The sequence below is a fragment of the Bactrocera oleae genome, chromosome 2 (genome assembly GCF_042242935.1).
Source record: "Bactrocera oleae isolate idBacOlea1 chromosome 2, idBacOlea1, whole genome shotgun sequence".
Classification (NCBI taxonomy): Eukaryota; Metazoa; Arthropoda; class Insecta; order Diptera; family Tephritidae; genus Bactrocera; species Bactrocera oleae.
In genome coordinates this window covers 98,164,631-98,170,463 of record NC_091536.1, presented here as the reverse complement: position 1 = coordinate 98,170,463, position 5,833 = coordinate 98,164,631, and positions in this window count along the sequence as shown.

The window sequence follows — 5,833 nt, the reverse complement described above, 5'->3', positions numbered from 1 at the left end:
AACTCAGTGAGTTGTGAACACGCACCTCTTTACAACCGCGAAAATATCCCAAAGTTAGAAATAAACAGTTGAAATAATATCCCTTCTTTAATTTTCAAAATTCAAAGAGTAAACTACCCTCTATGCCTGAGGTACTCTTATACGCCTTGTGAGAGCAAAGTTGAGCAATAACACGACTTCGCTTTCCATTCAGCAAAGGCAAAGAGCATAGTGGGATATTACGACCTTAATTCAAATCGGCAAACGAGTAAGGTAAGCAAATAACTGACCTAGATGTGTTCGTTTCGAGTGAGTACCGTTGGTATGTGGATGAGGAATACTGTCGAGAACTGTAATGAACCAACGAAGCATTTCATGTATAAGAGAGGAAAGCGAGATGGCTTTTGTAACCAAGTGCTAAGAGCAAATGTCCTAATTTTTTAACAAAGTAAAGCAACGAAGATGTGAAAATCTGAGTCAAAAGTGTGCAATGCAGATTTAGACGCGTAATTGTTAATCGTTGTGTACATAACTATTATTTCTAATATGCGAGAGGCAATGAGTGTACATGAGTGTGTTTAAACTATTCTAAATAAAATAACAAAAAATATAATAGTATTATAATCGCTGGTATAGCCCCGCCCAGCAATATAAAAATACTCATACTAAAAGAAAAAATATATCGAAGTAATTATATTTTTCATAGTTTATGTTACTACTGTCTAGAGATCTTCGCACCAACGAATCCGACAAATGTTGTCGATTATGAAAGATAGAAACTTTAAAAATTAACTAGAGTAAAACAAGGAGCTCTATGTATTGTGGTATCCGTTCTAACGACAGTCGGGTCTAAGTAAACGGAACGGACCCACATTTTTTTTCAATGTCAACTCGAAACCATTCCTTGTAATTACTTCAGGAATTTTACAACATGTATTGTGGTATTTTCCTATTCCTAATGTCATATGAATATTTGTTAATATAAAATGTTACATATATTCTTCCCTATAATCGGGCTGGGAAATTCGCGTGTTATTTTCTCAACATTTTTGTTCCTTTATTCTTACCGCATAATCTTGCATTCTAACCAGAAAAAGTGCAATATTTTTTAGTCTTCTCAAAACGTACAAATGAGAGTAGCCCAGCGGATGTTTATTTATCATTTTTTATACTTCAATTGAGTTCAATATTGAGTTGGCTGGCAGATAATGAGGCAACAGTTATATTGTATTATTTTTAGCATATATTAGTTTTTCCTAGAATTATTCATGGTCAAAAAATTTGATCTTTTTAAGTCAGACACAGTGCTATTTTATTTCATATATTTCATATGGACCATGCACGATATCCGGCAAACTTATGAAGTACATTCATATTTATTGGCTCGTGCAAATTTTCTTCAATTACTGTTCATCAAAATGAGAGTGCATTTGAAAGAAGAGCAACAAAATGCGCTGTGAGGACACAAACAAAACAAACTGCCTGATTCGGCTTGCAGGTTAAAGCCGATATGATGACGATGAATTTGGGAAAAAATCACATGATGCCACTTGTGTTCACTCAAAGCAACTTGCAAGCGCATAAAGAAAGTCTGTCATTTGAATGACACAATACATACAATGCAATGTGATTGCAAGCGCGTGTGTGAGTGTGTTGGTGTGAGTTCATAAGTGGGGGCTGATCACCAGAAATTGATGCAGAAAATGCCAAAAAGCAATTAGAAAGTTTGCGGCTCACACAACGAACCGTTATGTATATGCACATGTACTGGACAAAGAGCGAAGCAAACTTGAGTGCGTGTGCATATTGTCGTTCAAATTGTGCAGTCATGTGCGCAATTGCTGCTACATATGTGGGCGTGCTGCATGCCAGGGTTGTATGTACGCTTTGGCGTTGCAAGCAATTAACGGAATTTCTTGCTGAGTTGGAACTAGCAAAACCACTGTGCTGTTGAAATATCAGCGATATCAATAAAACATTTTGGCAGCGCCATTCCACATAACGGTAGCATACATAAACCATACATAAGTGATTAGCTCTGCGCGAAGAACGCGTTGACGACGGTAAAGCAGGTGATAGAGAGGTAAGTGTGTCAACACTTCAAAACTGGAGTTACGTTCATTCATATGTAGCTCTGCTAAGGTGGGATTTCAAAAGTGGCTTCGCTTCCACGTATTTTCTATGAAGGCAGGTGTTGTTTCTTGTGTTAAATAGGAGATACGGGAAAGAGCCCGTTTGGACCTGGTACGGTTATGTTGCAGCAAAATTCTAATTTAAGAATAGCCTAACGTAAATTTAAGTACATTCCGTTTATACACAGTCGGTTGAATTCGAACATCTGGCAATAAAAAGTGTAATTGTAAACACGCAATGCAGAAAAAAAAACAAATTTCAAGCGATTTCATGCTAGATTCAAAAGATGAAAACGATGACATGAGCTATAACACGGCTACTTCTTTACAAGGAATTACGAAAATAGAGAATATAGCTGTGAAGGGAAGATAATAACAGAAGAAAATAATAATCAGTCAGAAAATATACTCGTACACGGACATGGCAAAGGTATCGTCACTCATCCATGGTGATAATCATCAATCACGACGCTTCTGATTAACTGCTCTGCAAGCGCTCGACTCTCCGTGAGCATTTTCTTGGCTTGCTTCAATCTCACAGAGCTAGTGTGCTATTGGCCATCGATGTTAGATCTCTAACAATGACGATGTCTCGGCATGTGACAATGACGAAGCCGTCCGTGATAATAGATAGATGAGTTGCATGAGTTTGAGTACCACGCACATACATACACTATATATAATATACCATATATCTTGCGACCTCATCCTCGGTCTGGCACTTAAAAAGCGATTCGCTTGATGCTGTCAAATTAATAATGACAATCAGCATGTCGCCGTTAGTACATTGGTCAGGTCACAATACAAACTATTATATGAGTTACTGGAAAGTGTGGTTGCTGGGAGGCAAGCTTTCTAGTGTTCTCTTTGCGCTCAAGAACTCTGTAGCGGAAATGTAATAAGTGGTATGAATGCCAAAGCAAAAATAATATGAATATATTGTTTGTGTGTATGTGTGCATAGACGGAGGATTTGCCCAGTCCATTTCCATTTCTGTATTGTGTTGTGGCATTAATGCGTCATCATTGCCACATAACCGCAATTATCGAATGGCAACAGCAAATGAAGTAGGCGGAAAACATCTTACTTTTGATTCATTCACCGTTCTACTCGAATTTACTGCCATGACGTAGTAAACATGGAAAGAGTGTCAACACGACAATGAAAATTTCCACATGTGAATTTCAAAAACTCCGTTTTTATTCTCGGAAAATTTGATCTGGAAAATAGTTTTGAAGATATGGACGTATTTGTATGAGTTCTTTAGCTTAGTGTAATCGGCTACTTTTAGCGCTAATAACTTTAACCCGGTTTTCTCGAAACGGTGTTTTCAAAGTCGGTGAGCAAAGTTTCTCTGAAATGGCTCCATTGATCGACTTGAATATTTCACACGATCTATTGCGATATAAATATTTGTCAGTTAATGATCGAAATAATAAGAGTTGACAATACTTTATATTTTTCAAGCCACTCTGAAGTTGAAATTTTTTCACATAAAATGACCTTTTTTGGGAAGCCGCTATTTTGTAAAAAAAAAAAACAAATTACTACTCCTTTTTTCATTACCTGTACCCGCTTCTGTTAAACTGACATTCTCTAAGTTTTTGCAATAATTTTAAACAGAAAAATATTCCTCACCAAAAGACGCCTATTTTCGGAAGTCCTCCTGGAGTTAGCATCAAGGGAATCCACAAAATTTCAAAATTAATTTCCGATTATTAAACACGAGTTTATGTCTTGCGAGTGCATAGGTATAACAACTTATAGGACAAATGGCTCGCTAATTTGTTAACACCAAGCAAGCTTCGAGAATATTTCAAAATTCCGTAGGCTACACAAAGTACTTAGTATACTTTGATAAAGGGATTAAAAAAAACAGAATTGAAAATACGTCAACCGCGGCCGAAATGTTGCGCTGGGAATCAAAGCCCGTTAGCAAGGAAATTCATAAAGATATATACTGGTTTCAACGACTTTAATGCGAAGGACAAATATGCAAAAACAAAAGCCTTGCATTTTGATAAGCTACCATGGACCGATAAGCAAGGTATGGTCCACAATGAGGAGGAATTTTTTATACCCTGATCAGGGTATATTAAGTTTGCCACGAAGTTTGTAACACCCAGAAGGAAAAGTCGGAGACCCTATAAAATATATGCATAATTGATCAGCATAATGAGCTGAGTAGATTTGGCCATGTCCGTCTGTCTGTCCGTCTGTCTGTATATATACAAACTACTCCCTCAGTTTTTAAGCTATCGTCCTTTTCTCACTAAGAAACTGCTCATTTGTCCGAGCGGCCGATATCGGATTACTATAGCATATAGCTGCCATACCAACTGAATGATCGGAATCAAGAAACTTTTTATTTGATATAATATCTTCACGGAATTTGGCATGAGTTATTTCCTAAGGCAGAAATATATTATTCGACGAAATTGTTTAGATCGGGTCACTATAGCGTATTGCTGCCATGCAAACTGAACGATCGGAGTAAAGTGCTTGCATGGAAAACTCTTTTATTTGACGAGTTATCTTCATGAAATTAGATCGGAATCAATTTCTTATTAGGAACCTTTGTATTTGTGAAGGGTATTATAGGTGCAACCGAAGTAAACGCTACAGTTGTGTACGATCTAGGCATGGCCGTGGCCAAATTTGAACAATGTTAAGGGACTGTTAACCACTAACCTCGGCTAAACTTTCTGATCGGTTTGAGCGAAGGCTATAGAATCACCTTGCACCCATCCAAAGGCCAATATTTTAACTTATCCATATTAAATCTGATATATGGTTTATTAGTTTTATAGAATAATGTTTTCTTATCACTATATATACGTACATACTCGTATGACAATTACCAAGCTGCGCCGCATGCAGGATGGGTTTCTATAAGCAGCTTGTTCATGTCACATTTAATTTTTTCCTGTGCATGCTAAAGCTCGCAAGCTGTCGTACGAGCGACGATACACAATGCCGAAGCAGAACTAATTTCTTTACAATTGTATTGTTTTGGCCGCATCGAGGAAAGCGGAAAGCCGCGTGGGGTGCGCAGGTATGCGACGGTGTTGCTGCATGTGTGTGTACCTGCCACACACTGATGTTCGAGTCAGCTATGCATTTGGGTATAACTGTGCATGTAAAAGCACCGATAGAAACTGCACAATACTGTCATGAGGTGTGGTTACGTACACAGCCACATACATCCCACATTGCATATATGAGCATTTTCATGTGGCACGATATTTCTACGTTGCTTTTATTATTACATTTTTTGTTCAATATTGATAACCGGAAGCCATTAAAGTGCGGAACAATAAACTTGATCACATTTACGAGCGCCACTGTAGTTAGCGGTGAGAGGAAGGTGTGCTAGTGTGAGCGACGCTGGTGTTGCCACAACAGCTACTGTGCAGCTGCCGATAGACTTTGTTGCGCTGTTTGCGTTGTATTGCAACTGTTTTCATTGGAAAAAAATCACAATGCATTGTGTGTAAGCGCAAAGCATATTATTGCTGTTATTATTATCCTTTATTGGGGCATGCCAACGACGTTCAATATGCACTGAATGGCGCGCTGGAGTTTATGGAAATGTCGCTGCACATTTGAGAGGCGTCTGCCCAAGCGGCTGAAGAGTAACAGAAGAGTGGACAATATTTTCGTTACTGTGTAACTAATATTTTGAGAATTTATTTTGGTTTTACTATCACAAGAACATATCA